Source organism: Felis catus, chromosome B2 (assembly GCF_018350175.1).
Source record: "Felis catus isolate Fca126 chromosome B2, F.catus_Fca126_mat1.0, whole genome shotgun sequence".
In the NCBI taxonomy this organism is placed as follows: Eukaryota; Metazoa; Chordata; class Mammalia; order Carnivora; family Felidae; genus Felis; species Felis catus.
The window spans coordinates 2,257,645-2,271,072 of NC_058372.1; the positions used below are offsets into that span (position 1 = coordinate 2,257,645).

Sequence of the window (13,428 nt, forward strand, 5' to 3'; positions counted from 1 at the left end):
TCTGTTCATCTATTTGTGTATTGTTTTTGCCAATATCATGTGTCTTGATTTCTGTAGATTTATAACTGGTCTTGAAGTCAGGGAGTGTCAGTCGTCTGTTGTTTCCTTTAATGCTGAGTTAGCTATTTTGGGTCTGTGGCCTCTCTGTATAGACTTTAGAATCAATTTGTTGGAGGGGCGCCTGGATGGCTTAGTTGGTGAAGTGTCGGACTCTTGATTTCAGCTCAGGTCATGATCTCGTGGTCATGGGATGTAGCCCTGCATTGGGCTTTGTGCTGATAGCGTGGAGCCTGCTTGGGATTCTCTCTCTCCCTCTCTCTCTGCCCCTGCCCTGCTCATGCTTGCTCTCTCTCTCTCTCAAAAAAAATAAATAAACATTAAAAAAACCAATTTATTGGTATCTACAAAAGAACTAACTGGGATTTTACTGGGATTACATTGTATCTATAATTTAATTGGGAGGAATGACAATCATGACAACAGAGTCTTCTATCCATGTACATGAAATATCTCCTACTGTATTTAGATCTTTGATTTCTTTCATCGGAGTTTTATAGTTTTCCTCGTGGAGATCTTGTACACATTTTGTTAGATTTATACCAAATTATGTATTTATCTTTTTGGTGCTAAGGTAAATGTTAATTTCAAAATCCTGTTGTTCATTGCTGTTATATAAGAAAGCAATTGACTTTTCTGTATTAAGCTGAATCCTGGAACCTTGCTATAATCACTTATTAGGTCCAGGAAGGGTTTTTATTTTTATTTTTGTATTCTTTAGGATAGTCTACAGAGACAATCGTGTTATGGCAAACAGCCAGTTTTATTTCTTCCTTCCCAAACTACATTACTTTCATTTCTTTTTCTCATTTGTTGCGTTACATAAGTCTTCCAGTATGGTGTTAAGTGGGAAAGGTGAGAAGGGAAGTCTTTATCCTCTTCCTCATCTAAATAGGAAAGCATTTGGTTTTTTTACCATTAAATATAATGTTAGCTGTAGGTTTTTGTAGATGTTCTTTATTAAGTTGAGGAAGTTCCCTCTCTATCCCTAGTTTGCTGAGAGTTTTTATTATAAATGTGTTTGATTTTGTCAGATGCTTTTTCTGCATCTGTTGATGTGATTATATGACATTTCTTCTTTAGCCTATTGATGAGATAATTACATTAACTGATTTTCAAATAGTGAACCAGATTTGCATACCAAGAATAAATTTCACTTGGATATAGTATACAGTTCTTTCTATACATTGTTGGAATCAATTTACTAATATTCTAATAAAGATTTTTCAATCTATCTATGAAATATATATTGGTCTGCAGTTTTCCCATCTTGTAATAACTTTGTCTGATTTTGGTATTGGGATAATACTGGCCTCATAAAATGAATTAGGAAGTATTCCTCTATGCTTTCATCGTCTTTAAGAGATAGTACAGCATTGGGGTGCCTGGATAGCTCAGTTGGTTAAGTGTCCCACTCTTGATTTCAGCTGAGGTCATGATCTCACAGTTTATGTGTTTGAGCCTTGCATTGGGCTCTGTGCTAACAGTGCAGAGCCTGCTTGGAATTTCTCTTTCCCTCTCTCTGCCCCTCCCCTGCTCACTCTCTTTCTAAAATAAATAAATGTAAAAAAAAATGATATAGTACAGCAGTCACATAATTTTTATTTAAATATTTGGTAGAACTCACCAGTGAACCTATCTGTACCTGGTACTTTGGGAAGATTAATTATTGTTTTAATTTCTTTAATAGATATAGGCCAACTCAGATTGTCCATTTCTCCTTGTGTGAGTTTTGGTAATTGTGTTTGTGATTTTGTGACATGTAATAAAAACCATATATTTGGTCTTCTCCCCATTCAGTGTTGAGAGTGACAAAGAGATCTTTTGTTATGTTAATAGGGTGAATTTTAGGAAGCCCCTCAGGGTGGGGGCTTGGTTGTCAGAGGGGACAACCATGTGATTAGAAGGTTGGAACTTTAAGTACCCCTCCCCCCCCCAGCAAGGGGTGGCTGGAGATTGAGTTCAATCACCAATGGACAATGATTTAATCAATCGTGTCTATGTAATGAAGCTTCCACAAAAACCCAAAAGAAGGGGGTTAGGAGAGCTTCCTGGTGGGTGAACACAGATTTGGGAAGAGTGGTATGCTCAGAGAGGGTATGGGAGTCCTGCACCATTCTTCAATACCTTACCCTGTGCATCTGTTCCTGAATTCTATCCTTTTCTAATAAACCAGTATTCTAGTAAGTAAACTGGTTCCCTGAGTTTTGGAGCCATTTTAGCAAATTAATCAAACCAAAGGATGGGGTCATTGGTCCCTCCCATCTATAGTTCGTTGTCTGAAGCTCAGGTAACAACCTAGGACTTGTGATTGGCATCTTAGGTGGGGAGAGGGGGCAGTCTTGCAGGACTGAGCCCTGAACAGAGAAAATCTGATGCCATCTCCAGGTAGATAGTATCAGAATTGAGTTGAATTGCATGACACCCACCTGATATCTGAGAACTGCTTGGTGGTGTGGGAAAAAAAGACCCACACATTGTAATTGAAATCAGAATTGTAGTGTCCTTCAAAAAATTGGTACGATTCATCTAGGTGAAAAAATTGAGGGCATAGAGTTGTTCATAATATTCCTTGTTTTAATATCTATAGAATCCACAGTGATATTAAAATTTGTGTCTTCTCTCTCTCTTTTCCTTAGCTAACCTGGCTAGAAGTTTATCAGTTTTATTGATCTTAAAAAAAATAAAAACAGCTTTTGGTTTCACTGATTTTTTTCTATTGATTTCCTGTTTTCAGCTTCACTTATATCTGCTCCAATTTTTATTTATTTTTCTTCTGCTCATTTTGGACTTAATTTGCTCTTCTTCTAATTTCCTAAAATGGAAGCTTACATTTTTTGATTTTAGACTTTTTTTCTATTCTAATATATACATTCAGTGGTATAAATTTTCCTCTAAACAATGTTTCTGCTTCATCCCACAAATTTTGAGAAGTATTCATTTAGTTCAAAACATTTTTATATTTCTCTTGAGACTTCTTTGACCCATGTTTTATTTAGAAGTATGTTGTTTAACTTCCAAATATTTTGGGATTTTCCACTTATCTTTCTGTTACTGATTTCTTTTAAATCCATTGTGGTCTGAGAGTGTACTTAGTATGATTTGTATTCTTTTAAGTTTGTTAAGGTGTATTTTGTGGCCATCGGAATGTGGCCAATATTGGTGAATGTTCCATGGGTGCTTGAGAGAAATGAGTATTCTGCTGTTGTTGGATAAAGTATTCTACAGATATCAACTACAACCAACTGAATGACACTGTTATTCAATCCGACTATGTCCTTACTCGTTTTGTGCCTATTGGATTTTTCCATTACTGAAAAAGGGATGTTAAGGCCTCCAAATCTACGAGTGGATTCATTTATTTCTCCTTGCATTTGTACCAGTTTTTGCCTTATGTATTTTGACACTCTATTGCTTGGTGCATATACATAAAATATTGTAATGTCTTCATGGAAAACTGACTCCTTTGTCATTATGTAATGTCCCTCTTTATCCCCAGTAAATTTTCTTGCTCTAAAGCTGGCTTTGTCTAAGATTAATATAGTTATTACAACTTCCTTTTAAATTTTTTTTATTACTTTGTAATTTACATCTAAGTTAGTTAGCACACAGTGCTATGATGATTTCAGGAGTAGATTCCAGTGATTCATCCCTTATGTATCACCCTGTGCTCATCCGGACAGGTGTCCTCCCTAATGCCCCTTGCCCACTTAGCCCATCCCCCCTCCCACAACCCCTCCAGCAACCCTCAGTTTGTTCTCTGTATTTAAGAGTCTCTTACTTTTTGTCCTCCTCCCTGTTTTTATATTATTTTTTCTTCCCTTCCCTTATGTTCATCTGCTTTGTACCTTAAACTCCTCATATGCATGAAGTCATATGAGATCTGTCTTTCTCTGACTGGCTAATTTCGCTTAGCATAATACCCTTTAGTTCCATTCACACCTACCTTCCTTCCTTCCTTCCTTCCTTCCTTCCTTCCTTCCTTCCTTCCTTCCTTCCTTCCTTTCCTTCCTTTCGTTTCTTTCATTTATTTTATTTTGAGAGAGAGAAAGAGAAAGCACAAGCGGGGGAGGGGCAGAGAGAGAATCCCAAGCAGGCTCAGGGTTTCAATCTCACGAATCGAATCATGAGATCATGACCTGAGCCAAATCAAGAGTGGGATGCTTAACTGACTGAGCCACCCAAGCACCTCTACTCTACCTTTTTTGTTTTTGTTTTATTATTTTTGAGAGACAGAGAGAGACAGAGTGTGAGCAGGGGAGGGGCAGAGAGAGAGGGAGACACAGAATCTGAAGCAGGCTCCAGGCTCTGAGCTGTCAGCACAGAACCAGACATGGGGCTCAAACCCACAAACCAGCTGTAAGATCATGACCTGAGCCAAAGTTGGACGCTTAACTGACTGAGCCCCCAGGCAGCCCTCCACCTTTTGTATGATGAGTGTTAGCATGGTGTATCTTTCTTCATCTCTTTAATCTGTGTCTTTACGTTTAAAGAGTGGTTCTCGTAGAGAACTTAAAAGTTGGGTCTTGATTTCTTTTTTTAATTAAAAAAATTTTTTTAATGTTTATTTATTTTTGACAGAGAGAGAGAGAGAGAGAGAGAGAGCGAGCGAGCATGAGTGGGGAAAGGACAGAGAGAGAGGGAGACTCAGAATCCGAAGCACGCCCCAGGCTGTCAGCACAGAGCCCTACGTGAGTCTCGAACTCACGAACCGTGAGATCATGACCTAAGCCAAAGTCGGATGCTTAACCGACTGAGCCACCCAGGCACCCCTTTTTCCTTTGTTTTTAATTCACTGTCTTTCTCTTTTTTTTAATGATCTAGGAGGTTCCCCCCACTTGCCTTTTTTTTTTTAATTTAAATTTTATTTAACCAGCCTCTGTCTTTCAATTGGTATATTTAGACCACTGATGTTTAAAGTGATTATTGAAGGGCACCTAGCTGGTTTAGTTGGAGGAACATGTGTCTCTTGATCTCAGAGTCATGAGTTCAAGCCCCACACTGGGTGTAGAGATTACTTAAAAATAAATAAAACTTTAAAAAAATGAAGTGATTATTGGTGCCCCTGGGTGGCTCAGTTGGTTAAGCGTCCAACTTCAGTTCAGGTCCTGATCTCACAGTTTGTGAGTTTGAGCCCCGCATTTGGGCTCTGTGCTGACAGCTCAGAGCCTAGAGCCTGCTTCCAGTTCTGTGTCTCCCTCTCTCTCTGCCCCTCCCTCCCTCACACTCTGTCTCTGAAAAATGAATTTAAAAAAAATTTTTTTAAATGAAGTGATTATTGATATAGTTCAGTTAATACCTATAATTTTTGTTACTGTTTTCTATTCATGGCTCTTGTTTTTTTTTTTTTTTTTCTTCTTCCACTCTTTCTGCCTTCTGAGGCTTTAATTGAGCATTTTATCTGACTTCATTCCTCTCCCTTAGCATTTGAATTATACTTTGCCTTTTGCCTCAAAGTTCTTATTCTTTTCCCTCCTTTTAATTCTTTTCTCCTTGCCTTTCAGTTTGGCAGGTTTCTATCAGTGACATTTCTTCAACCTCTCTGGTTGGCCTCGTCCAGTCTATTGATGAATCCTTCAAAGCATTCTTCATTTGTTAGGGTGTTTATTATTATTATTTCCTTTTCATTAATTCTTAAAGTTTCCATCTGTTTACATTACCCGTCTGTTCTTGCATGTTGTTTACTTTTCCCGTTAGAGCCTTTAGTATATTAATCGTAGTTCTTCTAAATTCCTGGTCTGGTAATTCCAACATCTCTGCTGAATCTAAGTTTAGTTTTGATTACTGCCACCTTAAATTTTAAATTGTGATTACTATTATTATTTTTTAGTAATCTCTACAACGTAGGGCTCAAACTCATGACCCTGAGATCAAGAGTCACATGCACTATCGATTGAGCCAGTCAGGTGCCCCTGCTTTTTACCTTTTAGTGTGCCTTCTTTTGTTGTTGTTTTTTGAAAACCAGACATAATAAATTAGGTAAAAAGAACTGAGGTAAATAGGTCTTTAGATAAATAGTGCGGGATTTTATGTGTTTGTAGGTAGAATTTGGGTCTTTATTGTTTGCTATAGCTGTAGGTATCAGAGCTAAAGTTTGGTCTGGTATCTGTGTTTTTGCCTTACCTTTTGCTTCTGGGTTTCCCTCTGGACTTCTTAAATAGAACTAAGCTGTGCAATTGTTCCAATTGTTTCCCTTGTTATATAGGATCCCTATTAATGTGGCCATAGGGTGAAGGGAGAGCAGCATTCTAGAGTCCTGAGATTAGGTTTCAGTCTTTCAAGAAGTCTGTGGCCTTGGACTGTGATATTCACAAGTTCTTCTCAGTTTTTGTTCCCTTTCCTTCCTTACATGAGACAGGAAGGACAGAACAGGCTGGGGCTTGCTCTTCCCCTGTATGGGAAGGTAAGACCAGGCCTGGGTATTCCCTTCCCCTACATGGAATGAATAGATTTTAATATTTTTTATCGAGATATAATTCACAGGACATAAAATTCATCCTCTTAACGTGTAATATTCAGTGATTTTTAGTATATTTACAAATTTGAGAAACCATCATCACTATCTAATTCTAGAACATTTTCATCACCCCAAAATAAATCCACACCATTAGTAGTGTCTAATGATTGTCCAGTCTATTGATGAGTCCTTCAAAGCATTCTTCATTTGTTATGGTGTTTTTTTATTATTTCCTTTCCATTAATTTTTAAAGTTTCCATCTCTGTTTACATTACCAGTCACTTCCCATACCTCTCATCCCTGGCAACCATGCATCTACTTTCTGTCTCTGTGGATTTTCCTATTTGGGACATTTTGTAAAATAGAATCATACACTATGTAGCCTTTTTTTGTCTTCCTTCATTTAGTGTAATGTTTTCAAGGTTCATCCATGTTACAGCATGTATAAATACTTCATTCCTTTTTATGGTTGAATAATGTACCATTATATGATTATAGCACAATTGTTTATTCATTTATTAATCAACAGAAATGGATTGTTTCTACTTTTTGGTTATTATGAATAGTTCTACTGTGAACATTTATGTACAGTTTTTTAATTTATTTTTTAAAATTTACATCCAAATTAGTTAGCATATAGTGCAACAATGATTTCAGGAGTACATTACTTAGTGCCCCTTACCCATTTAGCCCATCCCCCCTCCCACAACCCCTCCAGCAATCCTCAGTTCTCCATATTTATGAGTCTTGTCTGTTTTGTCTCCCTCCCTGTTTTTATATTGTTTCCCTTCCCTTATGTTCATCTGTTTTGTCTCTTAAAGTCCTCATATGAGTGAAGTGATATGATTTTTGTCTTTCTCTGACTAATTTCACTTAGCATAATACCCTCCAGTTCCATCCACGTAGTTGCAAATGGCAAGATTTCATTCTTTTTGATTGCCGAGTAATACCCCATTGTGTATATATACCACATCTTCTTTATCCATTCATCCATCGATGGACATTTGGGCTCCTTCCATACTTTGGCTATTGTTGCTACTGGTGCTATAAACATTGGGGTGCATGTGCTCCTTCGAAACAGCACACCATGGATAAATACCTAGTAGTGCAATTGCTGGGTCGTAGGGTAGTTCTATTTTTAGTTTTTTGAGGAACCTCCATACTGTTTTCCAGAGTGGCTGCACCAGCTTGCATTCCCATATGTACAGGTTTTTTTTTAATGTTTTTATTCATTTTTGAGTCAGAGAGACAGAGTGTGAGCAGGGGAGGGGGCAGAGAGAGAGGGAGACACAGAATCTGAAGCAGGCTCCAGGCTCTGAGCTGTCAGCACAGAGCCCGACTCGGGGCTCAAACTCACAGACTGTGAGATCATGACCTGAGCTGAAGTCGAACACTTAACCGACTGAGCCACTCAGGCGCTCCCATATGTAGTTTTTATTTGAACACCTATTTTCAAAATTTTTTAAAAATATGTAACTAGGAGGGGAATTGCTGGGTTATATGGTAACTCTATGTTTAACTTTCTGAGGAACTTCTAAACGATTTTCCAAGGTGGCTACACCATTTTATATTTTCACCAGCAATGCAGGAAGATTCTAATTTCTCTACATCCCTGTGAACACCTGTTCCTATCTTTATTATAGCTACCTTACTGGGTGTGAAGTGGTATCTCATGGTTTTGATTTGAATTTTCCTAATGTAGAATGACGTGCATCTTTTCATGGACTTATTGTCCATTTGCATATCTTCTTGGAAGAAATATCTATTCAAAGCCTTTGGCCATTTTTAAATTGGGTTGTCAGTCTTTTTGTTGCTGAGTTGTAAGAGTTCTTTATGTATCCTGGGTACTAGACCCTTATCAGATATATGACTTGCCAATATTTTCTTCTGTTCCATGGGAGGTCTTTTCACTTTGTTGATAGTGTTCTTTGAAGCAAAAAAGGTTTATAATTTGATGAAGTCCAATTTCTCTATTTTTAATTTTGTTTCTTGAGTTTCTGGTGTTACTGAAGAAATCACTGCCTTAACCCAAGGTCATATTTACACCAGATTTCTTCTAAATGTTTTAAAGTTTTAGCTCTCACCTTTACATCTTTGATCCATTTTAACTTAAATTTTTAAGCGTTTTAAAAATTGATTTTTGAGAGGGTTAGGGTGGAGCAGAGACAGGAGAATCCCGAGCAGGCACAGAGCCCAATGTGGGGCTCAAACTCATGAACCAGGAGATTGTGACCTGAGCCAAAATCGACAGTCAGAGGCTTAACCAACTGAGCCACCCAGGTGTCCCTCCCAGATGTGTTTCTACTATCAATTGCTTCTCTTGGATTTTGCGTCATTTGTCTTCTCATGTTCCTAATTTTTAAAATTTGTTTTTGCAAAATTGCTTATAGAAATAGTTTCAGACCTAAGAGAATATTACATTCTTATAGAGACGACCTCCCAGTACCTGTGGGCACTGGCATTATGGAATCACTTAAATCCGTTGTAGAGATTAGGATTCAAAGCAGAGCAGTGGCCCCTGTGAGAGCCTATGTGTGGTTCGTGTACTTTTAGAGGACAGTCTTTGGGGTCCCACACACCAGAGTGAGGGCATTTACCTGCACTACCTCCTACGTTGGCAGTCTCCAGAATCTAATTTTGGTGACTTTTTTTTTCTGTGACCCTATCAAGAGTTTGACTCACCCTCTCAGGTACCCTTTCCAGAATCAGAAGATGCCCAAAGAAAGAATCATCTCCTTAAATATACATACTCTTTCACTCTAATCTTTTATTCTCAAATTAGCTCTTTAATGTGTTTGGATAGATTTTTTTAAAAAGCATTTTGCCCAGCATCCCCACTTCTCAGTGGGAGAACTGGTCCATAGGACTCTGTCCACCATTACCCCAAGCAGAATTCCGGGTGCATGTTCTTGCAGTCTGAATAGCTATTAAGTGATTTCTGTTCCAACTCCTATTTTAACATTCTAACCTAAGAGAACATTTACATATCACTAATTTGATTACTCTTCAAAAAGAAGAATATACCACAGGTAATATTTCCCAAGAAACTATGGACTCGGAGGTTAGAACTGACCTGCTGTAACTCTGAGGCAGGCAGTTTATCTCATTCTGTAAATTTAAATCAGACAACTCCAGGATGTCACTCAGCAATTTACGTCTATGTCCTTTCTACAATGTGGCTGAGAAAATACTGCTTTTGTAAGTCCCCGGTCTTCAGGAGCAGCTGGGTGGAGGAAGAGGGAAGTGCCTGTAAAAAAAGTCTTTCATCTGGGACTCAGCCCGGTGTAGTTGAAGAATGCTCTGGGCTGACGGGCAGACTGTGCCGAGAATGTTCCTTTTTTTCTCAAACAGCAAAACTTCTGGGAGGCACTAACTTATATCCCACATTCACTTGTTCAAAAATAACTGTTCCAGCCACATCCTCTCATCTCTGTTAAGGTCGCTCTGTTCTTCCACGCCAAAACACTTGAGTCATTCTTGCCTCTTCTTTCGATCTTATCCATGAGCAAAATCCTTGTGGCATGGTCTTCAATGTGTAACCAGGATCCATCACTTCTCACTACCTCTGCTGAGCACCTGTGTCCAAGGCACTGTAGGTTCCTGCCTAGATTACCTCATTGGTTCCTAACTGTTCTCTTAGTTCCCACTCCTGTCCCTTTATATGCTTCACAAGGCAGCTAGAGGAATCCTTTCAAAGCCTAAGACCGATTACGCCACATCTTTGCTTAAAATCCAGCCATAAGCTTTCCATTTCACTCAGGGTAAAACCCAAAGGTCATTTCTATAGGCCATCCCCCTTCACCTGTGTCCTCCTCTCTTCTTGCTGTCTCACTGGCCGTGCTATTTCTCCAGTATGTCAGCACCTTTGCACCTGCTACACTCCCTTTCTGGGATGTTCTTAGAAAAGTATTTTGTTTCCCCTTTACACACAGCATGGTCTGGTATGTAGCTTTTAGGATCACACTGCATTTTAAGTAGCCGTATCAGTTCGCATCACCAGACCCTGAGAAGTCAGGCATTATTTTTGAAGTTGAGGTTTCTTTATTTCTATCTTGGAGATCTGCCCCACCCCACGGCACCACCAGATGAGAAAGTACCTGCATTGTTTGGAAGTCTGCAGCTCCCAAAACCCATGTGGGACAGGTGACATCACCATCAGGTTAAGATACCAGATAGATCCGTTAGTTCACACGGAAAAAGAACAATTACGTGCTAGTGCAATTTACACTGTGCATAACCTGTGGGCCAGCAGTTTCATTCCTGTGTATGCTCCCCAGAAAAACACTCCCAAAGGTGTTCAGAGCAAAGCTGGTGAACACCTTAAATGGCTTTCACTTAGTCATTAGAGCAAATGACTTAAGTAACCACCTCACAGCAGAGGATTCGACCTGCCTAGTGAATTGTTATTCATAATTCATTGGCTTCAAAAAGCAGAAGGGCATAGAATGAGATAGAACACAACGATTTACGGGTGACTGGAAGGAACGGGGAGAAATGGGACTGGGATGGGGGGGTAGAGATAAAATAAAATGTATAAAAACCAAAGGCCACACACAGACCAATGATTATGATATTCCACGAACTGAGTTCACAACGAATCCACACTGAGTAATAACCACTCTCTTTTGTGGACAGGCCTGGGAAGGCGGCAGATCCGATGACAAACTGTGACAGCTCCCTCTTCAGGCTGACTTGCTACCAACCCACAAGCAGAACCCTTCACTGAGCACATGCTCAAGCCTTCTCCGTATGGGTCACTATTCCTTCCATATATTAGACACACAAAGTGAACAAGGTAAATTTGGTCTGTTGTTTAGCAAATCACAAGTTCACATGGCCCACCCATGTGTCTTCATCTACTTTTTCTTCCCAAAGGCATAGGAAATTCTGTGAAACGATTTACCAAACCACAGATATTTGCAGCATTTCCCAGATACTAACACTCTAAAAATAAAAGGGAGTAAGTCTGGTAGAAATGCGTCAAAGGAATTAATGTCAAAATCATTCTTAGAAAAACTATTTTAATTAGCATCATGAATTCCAAGCCAAAAATAAATGTAATAATGTTTCAATCATCAAAGGTTGTGAATAAAGACTTTCCCCCCATTCTCTACCTTTACTACAGAAAATGAAAGCTAACTGTGCCAAAGAAAGTTAAATACCCATAGAGATCTGTCACAGATGTTTTAATTCACCTTTCCCCATGAAGTGACCTGACAAAGTCTCTAATAAACACTTGTCTTAATTCCATAAAATGGTCAAATGATTGTATGCAGTTGGATTTTTAAAGTTTTTATTTATTTAATAATCTCTAGGCCCAATATGGGGCTCAAACTCATGACCCTGAGATCCAGAGTTGCATGTTCTTCCTACTTAACTGTGATGCTTGATGTTGAAAAAGTCCTGTACTATACCTTTACCATACATTTGACAATTGAAGTTTATTTTTGTTGTGTATCCTTTGATGTCTGAAGAAAGTTCATACCCGCCCCAGGCAGAAGACTTCTTTCCAGTACAGACTGATGTTTGGTAAGATTTGAACTTTGACTGAAGGCTTTCCCGTATCACTTACACTCAAAGAGGAATCTCTGATCCACTGTAAGAACTGAGCTAACGCTGAAAGGTCCCCAGAGCAGTCACACATATAGGGCTTTGCTCCAGGGTGTATTTACTGATGGAGAAGGCTGATCTTAGTGAAGGCCTTCCCACATTTTTCCATTTATGGGTTTTCTGGCAAGAAGCACTGCTTCCAAATGAAGACCTTCCACCTACGCACTCGCGTCCAAGATGAATTTGCTTCTGTTTGATGAGAGCTGAGCTCACACGAACATTTACAGCACTGAAGATATCCTCACGGGTCCTCTGACGCCTGACAAGACCCTCCCGGTATCCACAGGCTTTGCCACATTCTATACTCTCGTGGGACTCTTCTTTAGGTGGCTTCTCTGCTGTGCAGTGCCACGGGACCTGGGTTTACACTGACGGTCCTTCCGGGCTGAGAATCCTCACAGGGTTTCCTCAAGTCTGCTGGGGCTCAGTCAGGACTGCTGGTGCTCCAGGGCTTGTTTTCTCAGGGAGAGGCATTTCTGGAGCACTCACGTTAGACTGAGCAGCTGCTGCTTTTATCGCAGCTGAAGCTGAAATTGTGCGCAAGGTGAAGGGAGAATTTCCCACTCCCAGGGCACTGACAGAAGTGAACTTCAGGGCAGGTTCTCCAAGTGTCTTTACCAGAGTGATACTTATCAGATACTTATCCGTGAGACTCATCCCTTTATCAGAGTGATACTGTCCTTGGCTTGAAGCAGTGCAAGCTGTGAGTCCTCAAAGGGGCTCCTCCCTCACTTGGCTGAACTATTCAGAAGCCCCTGGACTTGTGGAGGCCCTGGGGAATGTTCCCATTTAGTCCTCCGTGCTAGGCTTCCGCAAAACTCTGCAGGGAGACAGACTCCTTGTCGAAGGCCAGGAGTCACCCTCTGAAAGAACACGTTGATCATGAAATAGGCACCCCTTCCTTAGAGGGGGGAAGGGAGTCAAATGTAACAAATGAGAGCAGCCTAGGAGAGAAATCACCCAGAATAGGGCTTTTCATATGCGAAAGTCGTAGGTAAGACTGTACACATGTTTTTCATTAATTTCTGCTCTTTCCCTTTGCTTTCTTTGGGCTATTTTCCTGTGCTTTTTTTTTTTTCCAACGTTTTTTAATTTATTTTTGGGACAGAGAGAGACAGAGCATGAACAGAGGAGGGGCAGAGAGAGAGGGAGACACAGAATAGGAAACAGGCTCCAGGCTCTGAGCCATCAGCCCAGAGCCCGACGCGGGGCTCGAACTCACGGACCGCGAGATCGTGACCTGGCTGAAGTCGGACGCTTAACCGACTGCGCCACCCAGGTGCCCCTCCTGTGCTTTTTTAAAA

The 13,428-nt window shown here is 39.9% G+C and overlaps 1 protein-coding gene across 6 annotated transcripts in view; it reads right to left on the minus strand.

Annotated features, from left to right (window-relative positions):
• Positions 1 to 13,428, minus strand: part of LOC111560574 (zinc finger protein with KRAB and SCAN domains 8-like) — a 31,779-nt gene that overhangs the window by 4,355 nt on the left and 13,996 nt on the right. For 4 of the 6 annotated variants that reach the window (XM_045058470.1, XM_045058468.1, XM_045058474.1 and 1 more), the window contains one exon: positions 11,519 to 12,987. The exons of the other annotated variants lie outside the window; for them this stretch is intronic. The gene's annotated coding sequence lies outside the window, so the exon portion shown is untranslated. Of the gene's footprint in view, positions 1 to 11,518; positions 12,988 to 13,428 lie in introns of those variants that run through there. 6 annotated transcript variants of the gene reach the window in all.